The sequence below is a fragment of the Podarcis tiliguerta genome, assembly GCF_965153285.1.
Source record: "Podarcis tiliguerta genome assembly, chromosome: 12".
Taxonomy (NCBI): domain Eukaryota; kingdom Metazoa; phylum Chordata; class Lepidosauria; order Squamata; family Lacertidae; genus Podarcis; species Podarcis tiliguerta.
This window is the reverse complement of record NC_139545.1, coordinates 11,379,790-11,403,494: the sequence shown is the minus strand read 5'-3', so window position 1 is coordinate 11,403,494 and position 23,705 is coordinate 11,379,790. Positions and strand designations below refer to the sequence as shown.

Below are 23,705 nucleotides of genomic sequence, written 5' to 3'. Positions count from 1 at the left end.
CTGAGAGCATTCTTTCTGGTCCGAGCAAGGAGGAGGAGGAGGGGGGGGGACTGGAGAAGAGATGGAGGAGAAATACAGACAAAGAAACTGGGATGTTTTAGAGACCAAGGAGAGAGCTTTACCAGGGAAGGAGGAGGAGGCGTGGCGTGGCGGGGGAAGGTGAGCCATGAAAATTTGGGCCACCTCAGTGAGGACACTGAAGAGGAAAGAGGAAGAGTAACAGGGAAACATTGAATTGAATTATTGGGGCAGGGAAATGTGAAACTGAATGTGAACAGGACCCTCTCTTCAAAGCATTCCAAAAGAAACTCATAAATAAACTGAAGGATACTACCCTGAATAATAGTGACTGGAGTAAAACCACTACTTACATACTATTCCACAATTAATAGAGACAAAGGAACAAGTGTTTGCAACTCTTTAATTGCGTACCATGTAAAGCTCACTTCCAGAACATCTCCCATCTTAATTTGTGCTGTGCTGTTTGAAATGCTAATGAAGCTGGAATTCTCAAAGGTCATATTTGGAATATACTAGTGCTTTCCTTTTCATTCTTTTTTGTTCAGTTTCAAAACAATTAAAATGAGGTTTAGTTCCTAATTTGGCTAACAATGTTAGCTCTTCCGTTAATTAGCCCAAGTGTAAGAATGTCTCCTTGCTCTGGCCATTTGCTGAATGAGAAGGCACTTTATTTTCATTTAAACTATTCCTCTGTGCTTTTTCCTTTTTTCAAAAAAAAGGATGTCTTTTCTCTATTGATTGCGCAAAATAACTGGGGGGGGGGGAATTATTATAAAAAATATATAAAAGGAGAGAGGAAAAGTGCACATTTAGCAAATCCCTGCACTGCATACTTTACGGAGTCATTTATCATCCTTGGAAAGGTTGGAGTCTTCACAAATATTAAAGAAAAGGGCCGGTAATTGCTGTGTGCAACTAATTGACAGATTTGTGTCGTTAAAGGGAGAGAATTTCTATGCCACCATCAGTGTTGACACTCTGAGGATGCTCTCTAAAATCCATGTTTGTGAGATATAATTTTGGGGTGGGGGTGGGGAAACGGAATCACCTTCCTGCATTCATAGCAAATGTGATGGTAGCACTTTTTCATTAGAGAAGGGACAGGCATGGAACTTAAATGCAAACCAACATCTTCAAAGTGTGTCATCAGCACAACATGGAGTGTAGGACTTGGTGTGCAACGGAGCCCTGCTTTCGACTTGTCCATGCAATCCAAGTCCCAGGGGATCGTTGGAAGGGACTGGATAACAATTTTGTCAATCGCCAGTAAAAATAAGCAGGATCTAAATCTAAGTATTGTTTCTGCAACAAAATGTTTGTTGCAAAATAAACACAAAATAAACGGGATAGGTAGGGGGAATTAAAAGGGCATATGGAGTGTTCCAGAATATTTTATTCAACTTACGAACATTTCTCTTTGCAAGATAGATGAATGCACAAAGCATCTACTGTCGAGCAAAGCTCTGCTACGTCGAAGGTGAGCTTCTCTGAATGGGCTGGGAAGGTCGTCTGGTGTTCTATTCCACAAGCTAATTTTGGATTTTCATTAGTATGCTGTGCTAATCATGTTTAATGAATCCAAGTCCAAATTGCATTATGGGTTATTGTCTACGGATAGGCTGGAGACACGGCACATTAACACAGCAGAACAAAAGACACAGGCAACGAACGCTAGACAAACATACGGCTCTTATTAGTTATGGACCTATCCTTTTTACAGTATGTCAGACTTAGGGATTTGAAAAGTAAACAAATATAAATCATCGGGGAGCAAAGCTGTTCCAGAAGTACATTAGAGGAGCATTGCGCATGAAGCTGTGGCTTCTTTGGGGGATTTAGTCCAAATTTTACCCTCATCCTCATTGTGGTGTCCACTCAAGTGGGTTAATAAAATACGTGTAACAATGGATTAAGTTTATAGCAGGCTTTTAGAAAGCACTACTCCCCAGTATATTTATCATATGAATTTCTCCTTCCTCTGCCCTCGTCTAGTCAGAGCTTCAAAGACTTTTAAGGCTGCTCAAAGGATTTCTGAATCCAACACTCTCTGAATAGAAGCACCAGAGCCAAACTTTGTGCAGAACTATTTTCCAAATATTAAAGGGGTTTTGGGGAGCAAAGCTACTTCCCAAGACAGAAAAAACTTCGCAACATCTTTGGATAAATTGTCCCATTACCCTTCTGCCTTACAGTTAGGAAACCTTTAACACCAGTCACCCAAATCAGATGGCCCCTGTATTCACCCGATTGCCTTAGGATGTGTTTGTTAGAATTCCTGCTCCGTGATTGCAGTCATGGGATTGTTGTCTATCACATGACAGTATATGTTTTGAGTGGGAAGTGACGGAGACAGGATGTTTGTGTTACTGTGTTCCATGAAGTGGGACTATTGTCCTTTGTTCTTTTTCTCTTTGCTGTCTGATGCTAGAGAGAGAGGGAGCCATGTTGCAGTGCTCCGTGTGTGTTTGAATGTAAATAATGTAGATTAGCCAAAATGCTGAGTTGCTGAGGTCTGTCACGCGCATGCTGCGCAGACTCTGTGGATCCCTAAGTGTGCCGGTGTCTGTTGGCATTGGTCGCTGTGATGTTCGGGCAGAAGAAAGCTTTTGAAGCTCCCGAGCGAACGACCAGGAGGGAGGGAACATGCCAGTGGGGAATGCGTCTCTACCAGGGTCCTACTCGAGTGTAGGATGAGCTCCTGACAGTGTTCACCCATAAACCTCCCTGAATAACACTCCTGAATGCAGGGTTTCAAGGTCAGTTGATGGATGCCAACTGCATTTTCAGGAGGGATCAGCTGCTCTCTGGAGTTTGTGGTTGGGAATTTCTGCTTGCATCTGAACGAAGTTGGTGTTGAAGAATCATTGCTTCGACACTGGCGATCTTTGCTTCTTCCAGTACACTGGCATTAGTTCGCCTGTCTTCCCAAGTGATATGTAAAATTTTTGGGAGACACCATTGATGCAATCTTTCAGGGAGTTGGACACGGTGTTTATAAGTGGACCGTGTTTCACAAGCATATAGTAAGGTTGGCAGTACAATAGCTTTGCAAACAAGCATTTTGTTTTCCCTGTAAATCTCCTGGTCCTCAGACACTCTGCACTTCCATTGGGAAAAAGCTGCACTTGCAGAGCTAGGTGATGCTGGATTTTGGCATCAATGTCGGCCCTTGCAGAAAGATACGTAACTGCCCAGGTTGGAGAAGTGATCAACATTTTCCAATGTTACACCATTGAGTTGGATTTGTGGGGCTGCAGAGGGGTTGTTTTGTGCTTGTTGGTGCAGCACTTTGGTTTTTTGGATGTTGAGCGATAGGCCAAGCTTCTTGTAAGCTTCTTTAGGATATATTTAGGATGGTTTGGAGGTCATCCTCTGAGTGTGCACACACTATGTTGCCATCAGCATCCTGAAGCTCTATGTGCATCTTGCTATACAGTACATAATTGGTCTAATGACTGGCCTGCATCAGCAGACTCATAAATCACATGGAATCCACGATTATGCTAAAACCATCCGTTCAGGCCTCTTCTGGAAGAAAACAACTTTGCCGGCAATTAGTCTGTGTGTGTTGTTTGGGATGCCGCATAATAAGTATTGAGCTTATACGATGCTAGTGATTTACGTACCACCAAGTCACCAAAACTAAGCTTGGCTGTAGCACATCATCAATCTTTTCTCAATAGTTCAACAAAAGAATCCATTTTCTTTTGATAAAAGCCCCATTGGTCTTGTGATCTATAAATCATCCTTTCAAAAGAAACCCTTTGAAATATCAATTCAAGGTATTCTCACAGACTATCATTTTATAGCATTTCCTAGTGATGGAAGATAATGCCGGTGCCTATCAAAAAGGAAAATGCTGCCCATTTTTCACTGAATTTTCACAACTTTAGCAGGAGCTCTCAAGAGTCTCTAATATTACCCTCCCCGTTCTTCTGTAGCTTGTGAATTGAGTTAGAAAGCTTGTGTCAAAAAGACACATTTTTAATATGAGGGAAAGAGTGTGGCGGTTAAAAACAGATTAGATTATAAAGGAGGGCTTGATTTTTTCTTCTACCACTACTGCCAATTTTTAAAATCCGGTCCCTGCCATATGAACCATGCACCAGTTTGTTTGCTGAAAGAATAAGTTATCTAATATGACCAAAAGCACTGTGACACCTTAGAGACTAACTGGTTTATTTGCTATGAGCTTTTGTAAGCCATAGTGTACTTCATTCAATGCACAAAGCAAGTTTGCTTTAAAAATAAAAGTAAAAATGATAGCTCCACGTTTTGTTTTGCAAACTTGGATATTAAATCTTAACTCCATTTTGATAGGAGAAGATGAGGAGTTGAGCTTTGAGATGGCCACGTGTCTGTGATGCTGCAAAATGACCCTGATCTCACACTGGAACCTGCCAAGGCCTCCAGAGTTCTTGAAATAAGAGGCTGCACTTGAAGCCACAGATGGGAAAAAAAAAAAGAAACCTCAGGAGTTAGAGAGAGGTTGCAGACCTAGACTTCCACAAACTCTGAGAGTTTGCTAACCTGGCAAGCGAGCAAAAGAAAGGAAATTCGCAGGACTGCCCAGAGTGTGGCAAGTCATTTCACAGTCCGATAAACCGAACATAGTAAGCTTCAGGAAAGGGAAGACTATGGTGCAGGATGCATCTATAAACATATGCTGGAACTGGTTCTCCAAGAAGACCTCTACCAGGGACATGAAAAATGTGAACCTGGGAACCATCGGTTGATACAGCCAGTAGTACCAAGGACTGCCACCATTGACTTGGGAGAGCTCTGTGCTGACACTGCTGTGCTCCCAGTGTCATTGTATGGGAAGTTAGAGGTGGCAAAATTTCAGGGCCCCCAGATGATATGAAAAGGTTCAGGGCAATCGGTGCTCAATATGTTTCAGGTTCTTGTAGGTAGCTAAGATGAGTGAAAGAACTCAAATTCGAAAGAAATTGGTCTGGATGAAAAAAAAAACACAACCTTTGCAAACTTCAGTCACACGGCACTTTATGAACTGCAAGAGCTTTGTCACTTTTATGAGAAGATAACGAACTGGACTTCACATGCTGTCATATTCACATTCAAGCAACTAAACCTGGCACATTGCGAAATGGTCAGTCACCATTCAAAGAGGTGGCTGGCTGTTCCTTCATTTTTCAGTCAGAAAGAAGCATTGCCAAGAGACAGAATGCCACCCCCCTTTTCAAAGAGTTACATCTGCAAAATTCAGTTTTCCTAATGAAATTACAGATGTGATCGCTCAGCAGAGAAACATGCATCCTTCTGCTTCATAGACTGACTGTGAGCTCATTAAAAACGAAATCACAGCGATAATGGAAATCTTTGTTAATCCTATATTGATTTGGCCACACCATATCCTTCCATTGCATTCTGAATGGCAGCTTGCTTTTCCTGTTGAAAAATGGATTCTGGAAACATGTGACCAGCCTTCTAGATGGTATTGATTCATGTGATTTTTAGATGTTATTGCACTTACATATTGAGGTTGGATTAAACAGTCCGTTAGGTATGCTAGAGTTGGGTGTGTGGGAATCAAAATGCAAGTCAGTGTTGCATTGTATGTTGCAAGTGGACTCTGGCTTTCTCTGCAGCTCAGAACATGGTTCCTGTTTCCTATCCACATGATAAAGAAATAATACTGTAGCTATGCTACCTGTTGTAAGAAATGTAATAGTTTACTCCACATCTCCATCACTTATGTAGACTAAGGGGTTTATTTACAGGAAGGGAAAATGTTTCCAGTATGGCTACTAAACATGATGCTTCATTCTACCTTCACTCCTGAATACAGTGGTGCCTCGCAAGACGAAATTAATTCGTTCTGCGAGTTTTTTCGTCTTGTGAATTTTTCGTCTTGCGAAGCACGGTTTCCCATAGGAAATGCATTGATGGTTTCCCATAGGAATGCATTGAAAAAGGCGCAAGACGTTTTCATCTTGCGAAGCAAGCCCATAGGGAAATTCGTCTTGCGAAGCAACTCAAAAAACAAAAAACTCTTTCGTCTTGTGAGTTTTTCGTCTTGCGAGGCATTCGTCTTGCGAGGTACCACTGTATGCTTCTGAATACCTGGTCCTGGAAACTGAAGGAGGGGTGATTCCCGTCTTGGTGATTCCCAGAAACATCTGGTTGGCCACTGTGTGAGAACAGGGTATGGACTAGATTAGATTCTGGCCCAATTCAGCAAGGCTTCTCCTATGTTCTTTCTGCTGTAAAATTGATCTAATCTTGGTTCTTCCGGGTCATCCAGAAAAGTGACTGACAAGTCACACCTCCCATTCCTTCAAGTCTTGCTTGCCATGGGCAGGCAAACTAAGGCCTGGGGGCCAGATTCGGCCCAATCGCCTTCTAAATCCGGCCCACGGATGGTCCGGGAACCAGTGTGTTTTTACATGAGTAGATAGTGTCCTTTTACAGTATTTAAAATGCATCTCTGGGTTATTTGTGGGGCCTGCCAGGTGTTTTTACATGAGTAGAATGTGTGCTTTTATTTAAAATGCATCTCTGGGTTATTTGTGGGGCAAAGGAATTCGTTCATTTCTCTCTCTCTTCAAAATATAGTCCAGCCCCCCCCCAAGGTCTGAGGGACAGTGGACCAGCCCCCTGCTGAAAAAGTTTGCTGGCCCCTGGTGCTAAGCCATAGCAAAGCATCATTATTAACTGAGCCATAAGACACATTTAGATTTAGTCAACAAACATTCTTTCAGTGCATCTGCATTAGCACTGAGGTGACAGTTTAAGGCTGCGATCCTACACGCACTTACCTGGAAAGAAGTCCTATTGAGCTCAGTGATGCTTACTTCTCAGTACAGATGTATAAGGCTGTGTTGCAAGATCTCCTGTTTGCCTAATGTTTTCTTTATGGTTGTATTAGTCATACTCAGAGGAGACCCATTGGAATTAATAGACACAAATAATTCAGGATCATTATTTCAGCAGGTCTACTCTGCATAGAATTTAGCTGGACACAAAATTTAGTCTCAGAAACAGTGGGTATAATGTATCTACGCCCGTTTCCAGGAACATTTCAATAGGTATCCTCTGGTTGCTTCCTGACTGATTTATGATGACACAATACATCGCAGAAATCAGTCCACAGATCCTAGTCTGTTATTTAACATCTTTTTAAAAAAATAATAAGCTGCAAAGTGGATTTCTATTTGATTTTACAGAAACTGGATCAAAGCCACATTTATTTTCATGAAGCATTCCCAAAAGTTGAAAGCTATATGACAGCCTCTTTGGTTATTTAAATGATGGAAAGATATCGTTAGTGAGCATGAGACACTTCTATGCTTTTTTATAGAACAACATTGGGAAGATGAGACAGAAAGGAAAGTATTAGGTCTGACAGCGGAGGCAGACCATTGCATACCCTCTAAGCATCCCAATTTCCTAGGGACATTTATTTTATCAAGAATATATAATTAAACAACATTCAAAAAATAAAGGAAAAACAATACAATTGAATAAAAATTTAACATACCCACACACCAAAAAAATGAAATACAAATTTGGGTTGTTTCATTCACAATCCCTGGGAATTATTATTATTATTGGTGTTGGAGGGTAGTAATATTTTTGCAAAGATTTGCTTTATTTATAAATATCCTTGAGATCTTATTACATTCTCACTTGAAGCTGAAATGTTCTTAAGAATTCTACTTAGTAGCATATTTCACAAGAGGCATTTGAACATTGTCATCATTATTTAGATGCAGTATAAAGTAAGTTTTTCAACATAGCTAAAAATGAATCTTTATTTTTTTGTCCCCTAGTATACCTTAATTTTTGAGCCCATCCCTGCAATAGTTCCAGACCTGATTTGACTATACCACAAATTGTTATTTAACCCCACTAAATATTTCTGTTTACTTACAGTAACTATCTTGGCAGCTGACACTAAATATCAAATTGATTCTTTGTCCAGTTAATCTTCATTTGGCATGGTCCCCTTTCCACAGTAATGCTATAAGGATAATAATAATAAGAATAATAATAAGAATTTATTTATTATTTATACCCCTCCCATTTGGCTGGGTTTCCCCAGCCACTCTGGGCGGCTCCCAACAGAATATTTAAAACACAATAATAAAACATCAAACATTAAAAACTTCCCTAAACAGGGTTGCTAATGAAGGGATTGCTATGAATCCCTAACTTAATTTCTAGGAATACCATCTTGGTATTCAACTTGCATGGGGTGGAACCCTGGACTTTAAAAGCCTACTGGTCCCCCCCCCCCATTCTTTTCATTTTCTTCTCAGTGACAGTCACCTTAGGGCTAGTGATGCAGTGATGCAGGGACTGTTGTGGTGTAGTGGTTAAGAGCTGTAGTCTCGTAATCTGGTGAACCGGGTTTGCTTCCCCGCTCCTCCACATGCACCTGCTGGGTGACTGTGATAGCCTGGGAATCTGATTCAGAAGCTGAATCTGAGGAGTCCCAGCTTACACAGGAGTCCCCGCCTCCAGGGCCAGCTGAGCCGGGGCAGGGGCTTGAATCTGAAGGACCTGCACCTGTGCCGGATCCTCAGGAGCAGACACCAGATATATCCACTCTGGCTCCAGAGGTGATGGCGGGCCCATTGCCTGCAGGTGCGCCTCTCCCAGCCCTGTCAGGGGAAGGTGAAGCTGCCCCTGGGTCCAGTAACCCTCCAGCCTCTCCTGAGCTGCAGAGGCTCAGGGCAGAGAGACGGAGGGAACTAAGTTCTCTCAGGAGGAGTGCTCGCCTTAAGGCCAGGAGAGGCAGGTCACCTGTGGGCCGGGACTGCCCCTGGCCACCTTCTTCTTCTTCTTCTTCTTCTTCTTCTTCTTCTTCTTCTTCTTCCTTTTTTATTTCAATCTTTACAGAGAGAGGTTATAGAACTCAGCCTCTTAGATAATAGCGTTGTCCCGAGTGAATCTCCACTCCCCTGTCTCTCCCACTTCCTTGTTCATCATCCTCATCACCTCCTCTACGGGTGCTGCTACGTGCCCTCTGTCTTTGAGCTCTTTGCTCTCCTACTTTTAAAGCTTGCCGGGTTCTGGGAGATGGAGGGTCTGGAATGCTTTCAAATGACGTGTCAGCCGGGTGTTGCTCTGGCTCTCCTGCAATTTCCCAACTTCCCCCCTCATCTGCCTCTGTGCTGTGACCTCCCGCAACCCCCTGTTATAAATTTTACTGCCTTCCCCTTCCTCCTCCCTGGAAAGGTCAGGATGGGGAGGCAGTCTCCACCATTCCTCCTCTGCCCAGTCCCTGACATCAAGATTACATTAATTGAACGGTAAATGGGCTAAAATCATGTCACAGGCTAAGGGTGTTGCATTCTTTCTGTCCTGACTGCAACATGCATGCCTCGCCCACCCAGCCCTGCCATGAAAACACAGTAAAATTACAACATTTGAATCAGTGGCTACATCGAGAGCAAAATGTTTTGCATGAAATTGTCTGTGGGGCTGAGTTTTCCACATCCACAGAAAGCATTGCGGTTTGAGTTCAGTGGCCTGAATACTGCAATGTGCAGACAGAGCAAGAACCAGGATAAATTGTCTTAATAAACTGTTCTTTTACTTGATGGAACAACCATAATAAGCTTGTGACTTGTCAATGCTGTAGCAGACAGGTCAATAATCTGCTTCCTAATTCACTCAGAATTATATTAGATCACTCCAAAGAAAGCATCTTATTATAGTTAATCTTCAACATTCATCTTTAATCTCCCACTTTCATTAAAATCAGATGATGGCCAAACTCGTGGGTATGGTAGTGATACCCTCTCTCCATCTCACATAGAAGAGAAGCATATTTTTAGATTTATGCCGGATAAAACTAAATCTCACCATTCTCCTGTGACGAAGGCAAGGGATACAAAGGGCTCTGCGAGGTGGAATGTAATGATTTATCAGAATGTGATGGCGCAGCTTCCAACTTATTTTGCAGTGCATCATGATGTGTTTTTTATATAAGAAAATCAGGCAGAGCTGCACTGAAGAGTGAGCTACATCTGCCTTTCTGCAATGTGCGTGATGAGTTGTGTGCTTTGATGATGCCAGACTCTGCTCTCCGTAAAGTCCCCTTGGTGCCGTTTCTGACTATGCAATTTCATTTTAACATTTTTTTGCGAATTCCAAATACGCTTATTCAGAAGTTAGTCTTATCAAGTGCAAAGGTATTTGCTTACTGGTAAGTATACTTATGACTGCATGTCTGTGCAGTCAGATTTCTTATTTATTTGATTTGATGCTTGGCAAGCAGATCTCTAAGGGGAGAAAAACCCACTTTGTAAATAGATTATATTTATGTGGTTTGTTTGAGTTGTTCACGAACGAAATGAAGATTTGCATAGAAATCTGCTTCTTTACGTTGCTGCTGCTGGGGAAACCTTCCTTTATCTGGTCCTTGGGATTTTCCCTAGGCCAGCCACCTCCTTAGAACAGAGTTTGCCCCCCAGCTTTCTTCCTAGTCTCTTTGAGTGCTTTTGCTTGGCTGAACTGTGACAGTACCTTCTGCCTGCCTGGAAGGAGGTGTGTGTGCTGGAGAAATTTAAAAAGGGGTTCCTCGACTGCAGGTATCTCTCCTGGAACCCCCAAATACAGTGGTACCTTGGGGTTACATACGCTTCAGGTTACAGACTCCGCTAACCCAGAAATAGTGCTTCAGGTTAAGAACTTTGCTTCAGGATGAGAACAGAAATCGTGCTCCGGCGGCGTGGCGGCAGCAGGAGGCCCCATTAGCTAAAGTGGTGCTTCAGGTTAAGAACAGTTTCAGGTTAAGAACGGACCTCCGGAATGAATTAAGTACTTAACCTGAGGTACCACTGTAAAAGGATGCACACTCCAAGTGAAAAGACAGGCCTTTATTGAAATACAAGTGTTCATAGAGACAGCCTCAAAAATAAGGAGGCTGTAAAGACCCACATTCAAAGAAATGCTTTGTATACACTTCCAGATTACACATGTGATTTCTGTTCACCTATCAAAGGGTCGCAGCAATGTTAATAATTGCAACCCAATGTCACCAACCTGAACCAATCAAAATCACTTAGTTCTTCAGATCAGCCTGCATCAGATCGTGATTAGGTAAAGGTAAAGGTACCCCTGCCCGTTCGGGCCAGTCTTGCCAGACTCTAGGGTTGTGCGCTCATCTCACTCTATCGGCCGGGAGCCAACGCTGTCCGCAGACACTTCCGGGTCACGTGGCCAGCGTGACAAACTGCATCTGGCGAGCCAGCGCAGCACACAGAACGCCATTTACCTTCCTGCTGGTAAGCAGTCCCTATTTATCAACTTGCACCCGGGGGTGCTTTCGAACTGTTAGGTTGGCAGGCACTGGGACCGAACGACGGGAGCGCACCCCGTCGCGGGGATTTGAACCGCCGACCATGCGATCGGCAAGTCCTAGGTGCTGAGGTTTTACCCACAGCGCCACCCGCGTCCCGCCAGATCGTGATTACATATAATCATTTTTCAGTGTCTTTCCTTATTAAGACTTTGACTATTCATTAAATGTCTCCAAATATCATTTTTTTTCATCTATCTACAAAACTGACTCGGAAGTGGGCAGCTGCACAGTGCAGTGCCGGTAAGAGCGGGTGGCAGCAGCGGGCAGCGGGGGTTGCCGTGGGCCGGATAAACGAGTCCCTCGGGCCTTATCTGGCCTGCAGCCCTTAGTTTAGGGACCCCTGGAGTAGACTGTGGCTCTTGTGTCCTGCTTTGTGGACTTACTGTAGGCATCTGCTTGGCCACTGTGAGAAAGAGGAAGCCTTTGCTCTGATCAAACAGGGCTCTTCTTGTGTTCTTATCTATACACCTTGCCATCATACAAATCTCAGCAGACGTCTCAGGCAGCACTTAATAAGAAGCACCCCTTTTCAAGAGACATCGGAAAGTAAGAAATTCTTGAAGTTGCTTTGTTCTTCAGTTCTTCCTTTTCTTCACACAGCGTGATGGGGAAAATGTTAAATTAGCTGATTTTTTTTTAAAGCTCACTAAGTCATGGCAATCCACTGTTTTGAAGACATGCCAAATGTAATTAAACCAAGCTTGGATGCTTTCATATCTAGCCAGAGCAAGTTTATATGGCTGTTGTTCCGAACTTCTTTTTATTGAAGAAGTTCTTGTTGAGAAATAACTGTAATAACCAGGGTGTCAACTTAGCTGGCTCACTAATATTATCCAGTAAGTACCAAAACTACAAGGTCAGGGCCCAAATCAAATCACCGTCCAGGGAGTCAGATGTTGACATATCATTATTAAAAACCCCACTCTGAGGAAGTCATTTCAGTGTTTTGCTATGAGTCAGCAAGCGGCCATCAACCTTCAGTGGCTTGACAGCCCACACTTCTAGAACTTTCTAGAGCTGATTTATGACTGCTATGAAAGGAAACCTGCTCTGCACTTATTGTCATCTGGGAAGGGCATAACGGACTGTTAACTTTCCGCTGCTAAAACATGGGCTGCGTTCAGGAAGAAAGGTTGATTTCAAAGGTAACATGTTCTGGCATAAGATGATGTTGAGAATAAAAACCTCCTCTAAGGTAACATCAAGCAATAGCGTTAATAAAACAACTTCACTTCTTCGATACAGCTTTTATTTAACTATCTATCTATTACAGCCAATGCAACTATCGTTTTGAAACTTTCGACCTTTGTGGAACTCTTCGTACGCTGACATCTACTGAGGAATCCCTGCACAATTGCATCCACAGGATGGGGGAATTTTGTAGGATTTTGTAGGCTTTTGTTGTTGTGTTGTTGTGTTGTTGTGTTGTTGTTTAGTCGTTTAGTCGTGTCCGACTCTTCATGACCCCATGGACCACGGCACGCCAGGCACTCCTGTCTTAGCCTCTGTCTTGCCATATGTGAACTGAGATTTTACGTTACAGCCAGTGTCATAGCATTGTAAATCACCTCCAACCAGGGGTAGGGGAGATACTTGCTCCCATTCAGGCTACTTCTCCAGCTATTTAATTTCTATGGAACACTTTGGTCCAAGTTTCACATAAACATATTGAAGCTTAGCCTACCTGGCTTGGGCAAAGAGGCAGGTCTGAGCATGTTAGCAGTCCCTTTTTATTTGCAGAAATCCCATCTTACAAATGTAAAATCTTGGGCTTAGTGAGGACTCCCAAAAGGAAATCTCAGCCAAAATTTGCAATATTATTTACAGTTTTTAAAATACAGTGGTACCTTGGGTTAACAACTTAATTCGTTCTGGAGGTCCATTCTTAACCTGAAACTGTTTTTAACCCGAGGTACTGCTTTAGCTAATGGGGCCTCCTGCTGCCGCCGTGCCGCCAGAGCACGATTTCTGTTCTCATCCTGAAGCAAAGTTCTTAACCCAAGGTACTATTTCTGTGTTAGCGGAGTCTGTAACCTGAAGCATCTGTAACCTGAAGTGTCTGTAACCCGAGGTATCACTGTAATATTGAATGCACAGGGAAATCCCATGAAGCCCTTCTAAGCTCAGTGGGACGTACTCTCTACTAAAGGAGTGGCCCAGCCCCCCCCCCATTGGCCATCTCTTGGGGGACACATGCCAACACTGGGAGAGGCTAAAGTCAGTCCTGAGCAGGACCAGAGCTGCTTCTCCCTCTTAAGAATCTCAGCAGAGGAAGACAGAGAGATGGCAAATGGTGGTAGTGATCTTAACAGAGAGAGAGAGAAAGAACAAATATGCTGTTTTCTTCCATGCCACCTGCATTAAACAAGGCTTGCAGCTCTGGCATCACAGGCTGCCAACTGCTGCTCCAGAATGTAGTTTTAGGATTGCAGCCTAATCAATGTCTTCTTTTTTATTTTGAAAAAAATCAGAGAGGCCATCAACCAACGCCATCAATGTGCAGCTTTGTGCATGAAAAGATCTCAGTGTAGTATCTTTTTTAACTTCCATCCCTCTCCTCAGCCCTGCACACTGGGCTGGAGGTGGGAACGGCCTCTGGTTTCTGCCACTCAAGGTGGGCACCTCACCTTGCCTCACAAGTGGGCTAGGCCAATACAATAACATACAGGCTGCATATACACCATATGTTTAATGTGCATGATCATGTCAGGAGTTCAGCTTACACTCAAGTAGGACCCTGGCATGTTCCCTCCCTCCTTTCTTCAGCCCGAACATCACAGCGACCGATGCCAACAGACACCAGCACACTTAGGGATCCGCAGAGTTTGCGCAGCATGCGCGTGACAGACCTCAGCAACTCAGCATTTTGGCTAATCTACTTTAGTTACATACAAACACACACGGAGCACTGCAACATGGCTCCCTCTCTCTCTCTAGCATCAGACAGCAAAGAGAAAAGGAACAAAGGACAATAGTCCCACTTCACAGAACACAGTAACGCAAACATCCTGCCTCCGTCACTTTCCACTCTGTGGAGTCAAAACACACACTGTCATGTGATAGACAAAAATCCTATCACTGCAATCATGGAGCAGGAATTCCAACAGATCAGTCATGAGTCCATTTATGTTACTAATCTCTGCTTTAAAATAAAATAAGTACAGGAATTTGCATTTAAATGCACATACTACTTTAAACCGTCATGGCTTCCTCCTAAGATTCCTGGGGACTGCACTTAGTTAAGGATGCCAAGAGTTGTTTAGATACCCCTGTTTCCCTTGGAGTAGTTTCGCAGCCAGGGAACTCTGGGAATGGTATAATAGGAGAAACTTGCATTAAATGCTGACAAATTTGCACACATCCTTAAAATAAAGTTCACAAACTGGGGGGGGGGGGGACAAGTGTGTGAGAATCCTGGGAATTGTCCCCTACGCCTCACAGAGTTACAATTCCCAGCACTGCTAACAAGCGACAGTACCCAGAATTCTTTGGGGGAAGTTATGCGTGTTTAAATGGGCTTTAAAAGTATGCTGTGTATGCAGCCAAACACCCACCCCACAGGTTTTTTTTTTCTTGTTTGTGCAATTTTTCCTCAAGGTCTCTGCTCATCCTGATGTCACAGCACCATCCTTAATCAGCGAGGATGCAACCTCCTTCAGCAAACTCACATTTGGCTTTTGAAAGTTCCTGTTGCTTAATCACACAAATCCACAGCTGTTCCCGTGAGCGTCAAGGTCTGGAGGGGAAGCAGCGAGGCCTCCGTCCCATCCCTTGATGCCGACTCCATGCTTTTAATTGCCATCTGGGAAGGTGTTGCTGAAAAATTGTTTCTTATTCAAAAATTGGTGTGTCCTCCCCTTCTTCAAAATGAAAAAACATAATATGCTGACAAGTGCCAGAGCAGTAGGCGGGAAGCTGCGAAAATGTGGGGGTGAAGGAAAGCTTTTTGCAGCTGCGCTGCCTCTACTACCTTTGATTCTGAACAGCCCTTGAACTAGCAGCACTCTTTAGGCAGCGGTTTGCCCTGCCCAAGTAACTTTGTAACATAGAGGAGATCAAGAAATCGTTTTGTAAAGCAGAGGAGACAAAGCGGAATAACAAAGAGCCCTCAAGGCTGGCACCATAAAGATTTTTATTTTTTTAAAAAAAGATTGCACCATCAGCTTTACTGTGGCACCTGTGGTTCAGAAACGAAGCAATGTTTCAGAAATTCCCGATCCGAATCTTGCTTCTGCCATGTATCTGCTCAGCTACCAATGCACAGGATGATGGCGGTATTCCTACATTTCAGGCGGGATTTACAAGAAGATAAGGATGATGAAGCCTAACTCTTCTGAAGCACTGCTTGAAATGCTAAATATTGTTGTTGTTGTTTAGTCGTTCAGTCGTGTCCGACTCTTCGTGACCCCATGGACCAGAGCACGCCAGGCACTCCTGTCTTCCACTGCCACCCACAGTTTGGTCAGATTCATGTTTGTAGCTTCGAGAACACTGTCTAACCATCTCGTCCTCTGCCATCCCCTTCTCCTTGTGCCCTCCATCTTTCCCAACATCAGGGTCTTTTCCAGTGAGTCTTCTCTTCTCATGAGGTGGCCAAAGTATTGGAGCCTCAGCTTCACAATCTGTCCTTCCAGTGAGCACTCAGGGCTGATTTCCTTAAGAATGGATGCATTTGATCTTCTTGCAGTCCATGGGACTCTCAAGAGTTTCCTCCAGCACCATAATTCAAAAGCGTCAATTCTTCGGCGATCAGCCTTCTTTATGGTCCAGCTCTCACTTCCATACATCACTACTGGGAAAACCATAGCTTTTACTATACGGACCTTTGTTGGCAAGGTGATGTCTCTACTTTTTAAAATGCTGTTCTTATTAAAATGCTGTTATAAATGCTAAATATTACCATGGGCTAAATGAATAAATAGAAGTGGGGTCTTCTAAATGTGTCCCTTCCATGTATGGGTTACCTGAGTCTGGTTTTTAACTGGGGATGCTATCCAGTCTCAGCTTGACCTCTCACCAGCGCTAGTAACATTGGGCTGCATCATGAGACTCCCATAACCTACTTTTGGAGTGCACGCACCCCTGGTCCACTTTAATAGGTATTACAGAGAGCTACACCAAAGGGTTGTCATATTCTCCTCTTGGCCCATACTGAAACATGGGGATGAAGGCAATGCATATATTGCAAGACTGTTGCAAATGACTTTCTGAGCTTCACTCTACCCCTGAACCCACAATAGAAGTCCAATACCTTTTGCACAGCATTCCAGGTCTGACATACGGTGATCAATGTAGTCCTCTCCCAGCCACAGCCCCTTCAAACCTGCAGTAAGGACACAATGAACTGCGTATGCTTTGGAATGTTTTAACATAGCAGAATGAGTTGGCAGAGTTGGGGAAAGTAGAAGTTCTTTTCTTCGCTGCTCCCTTTTGGGATTTTTTTTGGGGGGTGGGGGTGTTGACATGCCATTGCCCAGTGCCAGCTGCATCAAAACCTTGGCTTTTCCCATGGATATCTATGGGCAGCTCTCACTTCAGTCCCAGGGAATTTTGAAATAGCTTCTCAGCTGAGCCAGGAAAGGATCTGTCCAGATAATGAGATCATTCCCTCCGTTATGGAGGGACAGGAGGAAAGGTAAGCAAAATGGACCAAAGAACAACAAAAAAAGGCAAAAGTTAGAACTGTCCACCTTTAACCCTCCTCCTCGCTCGCTGCTCCTTGCCTTTTCCCTCAGCTAGCCTCTCCTGCCAGCCGATGGGGTGGCATTTTGAAGTGACACAGGTTGCCACAGCCATGCCCTCTTTGTGCCAGTCATTTTCCGCCAGCGCTCCCTCCCCATAGCTTCTCTCTTCCAACTCACAACTTGCCAGTGGCTGTTTGGGGGTTTCCCTACTGTCTAGTGTTGAGTTTGGTTTTCCTATTAAAAAAAAGAAATTGTGCTTCTGCAAATCTTCACATTCCCCCAACCCTACTGATACCTTCCTCTTATGTGTTGGCCACATACCAATCAACACATACCTTTGAATTATGCTAAGCAGCAGGGTTTTTTTCCACAGTTAGTTCAGTTATCAACTGTGTGAGTGACTTTTAACTGTGAGAGCAGCAAGTGTGCTGTGCTATAGGTAAACTTCGTTGGACTGGTCACGTTGTTCGGATGCTTGATTATCGTCTTCCAAAGCAACTACTCTATTCCGAACTTCAAAACGGAAAGCGTCATGCTGGTTGTCAACATAAGAGCTTTAAAGACTCTCTCAAGGCAAATCTAAATAAACACTGACAATTGGGAAACACTGGCCTGCGAGCTCTCCAACTGGAGAACAGCCTTTACCAAAGGTGTCATGGGCTTTGAAGATACTTGAACTCAGGATGAAAGGGAGAAATGTGCTAAGAAGAAGGCACATTTGGCAAACCCTCACCATGATCAACTCCTGCCCGGAAACCTATGTCCCCACTGTGGAAGGACGTGTCGATCCAGAATTGACCTCCACAGTCACTTGTGGACCCACTGTTAAGCCTGTGTTCATGAAAGACAATCTTAAGAAGTTGTGCTATACCTGCCTCAGAGCCAATCTGTAAATACTGTATCAGTCAGTCTCAGATGCAAATTCATGTAAATATATTTCAGTAACGTAAGTATCACCTGCCTCTCTTGTACATTCAATCTGACAAGATTTACAGCAAGTAAAAGTCATGCTTTTTTTAAAAAAAACTTTAAAAGCATGTGTTGCATGGTTTTTCTAGGAGAAAAGAGAAATATTAAAAAGGGGTCAATTTCCACACAACTCTGTAAAATATAATTATCACAATAAACGCACCATGGTCTCTGCTGCCCCTCATTCCAAGGAAACAGAACCCCAGGGATCTCACTCTGCTTGGAGATTGGGGTGGCATGCAACAATATAGATGTAAATAAAACAATTTGTCACAAAGACGTAAGCCTCCAGTGACCTCCCTTCCAAGGAAGCCATAGTATGCATTGAGACTCCTGGGAATTCTGACCACTTGATGGCTGGGCTGCGTGTGACCAGATAACACAAGCCCATTGAATCTGCTTTGTACTCGTGCTCAGAGTATGCTTGAGGCAGCTGCCCCATTGCTCCCCTCCTCATGCCAGTGGTTAAGGTTGTCCAGGAAGTTATTTCATCTCATAGTATTAGCTTGAGACAGTTCACGGTTTGCCCTCTTTCTGCAAGATTGGCCCTTTATAAATTCTCAGCACCAATGCAAGATTCAGCATCGTAAAGGTGAATGTTACAACGCTCAGTGTTTGTTGCAGGCATTAGCCCAAAGATTCCTGTAACAACATCTCTATATAAGTGATAACCATGTTAGAAGTATCTGATGGTGACAAAATTTTCAGAATCAAAGGTATGGAGATAATTAGGACTCTGGTTAATCATTCTTCATCCCCCCCCCTCAATGAAATGAGATTCACACAGATTAATTACTACCTGCTATAAATAAACTCTGAGAATGGCAATCTGCATAGCAGAGGCAGAGGGTAACTGTCATTTAATATATCACAGCTTTTCATGCACCTGTTCTCTCTATGCTGTTACCATGGAAACCCCACTTTTATAAGAGAAGCCCTGGATAATTAGCATGGATCGAGGTCTATATCAATCAGAATAATTTGGAGGAATACAAGGAACCCAAAGGAGCAGGCAAAAACTACTTTGTCTCAGTGAGAAGATATCAGATCACTGCTGTGTAGTAAATCGCAGGAGAGCAGGAGGCCAAGAGGTCTGGTGGTAACAGACTTAATACAAAACCCCACTCCCCTGATTAAAAAATAAAAATAAAAACCATAAAAATAACCTTCCTTTGAAAATAGCAAGGCAGGATGGGAAACCATTTTGGGGCCAAATATCACATCGTTGGGGGCTGTAGTCAAGTAGAGGGTGGAGGCAGACCTAACCATCAGTCGACACACAATCACAAAAGGCTGTTTCTTATGGAAACAGAGGCATATCTTGAATTCTTAGTAAGGCCACTTAAGTTTCACGGACCATTTTCTTTACTTTATTTTTTCAAATTTTATAAAAATGCTGCTCAGCACCTTATATCTTTCCTGATTGTGCAGAAGGCAAAAACAAAACCCTCCAGTAATGTTGGGATACTGCCAGGGAGACAAAGTCCATCATGACTCCACGTTGTCTCCGGACGTCCATCGATCTCCCGTAGACACGCAGTATCAGCAATTAGCGACACGAGCTCCAGAAATAGCTTGCCACATTCCAGAGCCGATGCACGCTCTATCAGCAGATAATGCACAGCGAAAGATGCACGCAGGAGAGCATTATTTACAAGTTTATTTCTGCGTTGATCAGAACAAAGAAAACATGACTGCCTGCTTCAGTGTCTCCGGCACAGAGAGAGAAACGAAAACAAAGACACAACAGAAACATCCTGTGAAACAGGAAATACGCAGGCTGTGACACAAACATCCTGCTTCCTTTTAAGGTGGAATGGAAATATCCTAACAAGTAATTCCAACAGAATAATGCAGCAATACAACTTCCATCCCTGATCACTGGCTATCCTTGCTGGGACCAATGACAACTTCTGGAAGGCCAAAGGTTCCCAATGCCTGATTTAAAGCAAACTTCAAAATGCAGTTGCATCCAGAAAATGGAATTCATGCAGTTGCAAAATTCGTGGAATGCTTTTTGTATATTTGCAAGAATCAGAACTGTGTTGTGATTTTTCCTTCTCTGTTTTGAAGCTGATGGAAACTATGAATCTCCTCCCCCCGCAAATGTACATAAACACATACACACACAATGCTGAATACAAATTATTTTACTGCATTGGATAAATCTATTCCCCCTTCCACCACCAAGTTCATGGACCCTTTGAAAATTCAGTGCAATAAAAACATACAAACAACACAACACAACAACAACAAAACAAAAAACCCAAAAACGCCCTGCACACTAAATTTTGTCAAACCCTCCAAGTGTCCCTATTTTCCAGGGGCATCCCTGATTTAGAGAAGCTGTCCCAGTTTCTGATTTTATCCTGGAATGTCCCACTTTTCCTTAGGATGTCCCTGTTTTCATGGGAGAAATGTTGGAGGGTATGGAGTTATCTGACCCTGGAGCCATCTGAAGGCAATCCTGTATAGGGAAGGGTTTTTGTTTGTTTGTTTTTTTAAAATAATGTTTAATGTTTTATTATGCTTTTATATTTGTTGGAAGCCACCCAGAGTAGCTGAGGCAACCCAGTAAGATGTTTGGAGTATAACAGTAAAATTATCATTATGGATGGGACATCCTTATTTTCATCGGAGGGTCAGGGGTGCGTGCAGGAGACAGGCCCTGTGACCGGTAGGGCTTCACAAGACTGGGGCTTTCCTAACTTTGTTCTGAAGTGGCAAGGCGTGGCCACACAGGTGAGGCCGATTGGTAACTCACAGCACCTGGTGGCAAGAGCCGGGACGGGATATAAGGTCAGATATAAGGCTCTTTGCCACAGCAACACGCTTCCTGCCTTGCTGCGTTTGGCTTCTTGACTCTTTGCATCCTGATCCTCGGACCCTTGGCTTCTTGACTCCCAGCTCTCAGATCCTTGACTTCCTGACTCCTGGCTTCCAGACTCCCATTCCTGCTCCCACCCCGCTGTCTTGCCCCTGGTCCCGACGTCGTCAGCCGGGACTTTGACCTCCTGTAAACCGGACCACGACCCGGAGAAATGTGGAGAAATGTATGTGTTTATGTACATTTTCCTGGGGAGGGAGTCCAGAGCTTTCATCAGATTCTCAAAGCCGTTTGTGAGCCTTCCCTTTCCCAAATCACAGATCTAATGTTGTTTAAAAGAAAAAGAGCTCAAGACACATTGTTACACTAGTTTCCATGAGATCCAGTGTGGAGAGCCAGTATGGAATAGTTTCCAATGAGAGCCAGTGTGGTGTAGTGGTTAAGAGCGGTAGTCTCGTAATCTGGGGAACCGGGTTCGCGTCTCCGCTCCTCCATATGAAGCTCCTGGGTGACCTTGGGCTAGTCACACTTCTCTGAAGTCTCTCAGCCCCACTCACCTCACAGAGTGTTTGTTGTGGGGGAGGAAGGGAAAGGAGAATGTTAGCCACTTTGAGACTCCTTAAAGGGAGTGAAAAGCGGGATATCAAATCCAAACTCCTCTTCTTCTTCTTCTTCTTCTTCTTCCAAAATACACATTTTCACTTGAACAGGGTGAGGAAGCCGTCTTTGACAGTGGACGTGGGGGCAGCAAAGTGCTAGAGGAATGGTGGCAAGATGTTGGAGGAGGAAGCCAGGCATGCCATGTAGCCTTGACTTTCACCCTCTAAGCCCAAGGGTCAACAACCTTTTGAGTGAACCCCTTCTGCTCACTTCTCTCCCCGTCCCCCCAGATCAGCACACTCCCTCCCAAGAAACAGTCAGACAGACAGAAAGACACTTCACTTTATCACAGAACCCAGGTACGCAGCATGCCCTCCAACATTTCTCCAATGAAAACAGACATCCCATTCCATACCCTCTACCATTTCTCTGATGAAGATTGGGACACCCAAAGGAAAAGCAGGACACTCCAGGATCAAATCAGAAACCAGGACAGCTTCTGAAAATCCGGGCTGGTCCTTGGAAAATAGGGATGCTTGTGGTATCAATCTGAACCTGGGAAAAGCACAAAAAGTTCAAAGAGGAACCAGGGGGAAAATGTCACTCTTCCAACTTCCTCCTTCAACTCTATACTTTGCAAGGGCGGCTCAGAGGTTTCATGGGTGGCAAGGTAAGATCTGAAGGGCACCAGTGTACCCGTGGGCACCATGTTGGCAATCTTTGCTCTAAGCTAAGCCTGCTGCCCTGGGTTATAGTGGAAGGTGCTGTTTTGACACCAGTGTGGAAGCTAGACTGAATTGCCATTCCAGCTGTCTTCTGTGGATGTCCCGAAGAGGAACTATGTTGTCCTTTACTTTGAGCAGTAAAATGTTTTGTGCTGGCTCTGCATATAGCGTGACTTTTTGTGAAACGGAAAGGCAATCGCTAGTCGCTTTCCATGCCATCTACCTCCCTGAGATCTTCGTATGAGGGGCGGAATATAAATTTAATTAATAATAATAGTAATCTGAAAGGAATTCATTTTTCCTGCCTCCTTTCAGTTCAGTTTTAGACTTAACTGTCATGTATGCATTCATGGTTTTTTTGACATATAAGCAAAAAATGAACACTGTCTCTCTCTGTTGCACCCTGAAAAATGACCAATTGGAGACTCTCTTACACATTGCATAGAGAAAACAAACAGAGAGCCTATAGGATACATGGGTTTGTTTGCATTTGCACTTTTCTTTTTAGATGGATACTTAAAACATCTTTATTGCATCCGTAAAAATATGGTTTGCCAGTTTCCTTCTGAGAAACAGAAGACATGTTATTTTCCCCTGGTGCTAGTGAATAAAACCAAGAGCCATGTTTAGCATAGTATTGCATCCTTTGGGTGAGGAGGTGGGAAGAAACAGTTCTATAGCCTGGGGAATGAATGGCCTGGAGGTATTTGAGTGACCTATCCTATTATGAGCGAAAGCAGCTTGTGGAGAAGGAAAAGGAAGCTTAAGCCAGTGAAAATACACAATAATAGGTTTAACTGCATCACTGCTACCGGATAATTCCTTAGGCGAAATGTTTGTAACTGCGGTGTTCACAGCCAATCGAATCCAGAAATCTTGCAAGGGATTGAAAGGTTATCTAAATCCGGCTGACTGTTCCGAAGGCAAGGCCATTCAGTACAGATCAGTCTACGCAGGCTAGACTATAGCACGTCTCAGCTGTTGCCAAGGGACTGGAGCCCAAGAAAAGAATGGTTACCAGGGAATACCTTTAAATCCACCTCTAGTCTCCCAGGATCCTGAGGGACATGGGCGAATATTCCTTCTTTGCATCAAATACGACACGTAGACAGCATAAGCAAAAGCCAGCTGCTGATATTTCCAAAGGAGAGCAAGACACACACACACACACAAACACATACACACACACACACACACACACACACACACACACACACACACACACTGTTCTATATCTTAAAAACATATATCTTTAATTGAAGCATTCTTTTGTGCAGCTGCAAAGGGTGCAGGGGACATGCCAAGACAATGCAAGGGACACCTGTGTGGATTCAGGAGGCAGAGGTGCAGCCAGGTAAGCAGTTCTGAAACTTCATAACTGTACAATTTACCTGGAAAAAAACCCCTTGGCTTATTTTAGATGCGTCCAGGAGTGAGCTTAACCGATCTTGAAACACATCTCACAACTCAACACGGCAGTCATGTCAGAAGCTGCCATTCTTTCCTGCCAAATGTCTTCTTTGATGACGCTGACACTGTTGGGG

At 43.7% G+C, this 23,705-nt stretch overlaps 1 long non-coding RNA gene across 1 annotated transcript; it reads right to left on the bottom strand.

Moving 5' to 3' along the window:
* Positions 1 to 6,090: 6,090 nt before the first annotated feature.
* LOC310660523 lies at positions 6,091 to 8,400 on the bottom strand. Its single transcript, XR_014503476.1, has 3 exons — positions 8,314 to 8,400; positions 7,916 to 8,005; positions 6,091 to 6,172 (listed from the first exon to the last, which is right to left on the bottom strand). It is a non-coding gene; the product is annotated as an uncharacterized lncRNA (long non-coding RNA).
* Positions 8,401 to 23,705: the final 15,305 nt, after the last annotated feature.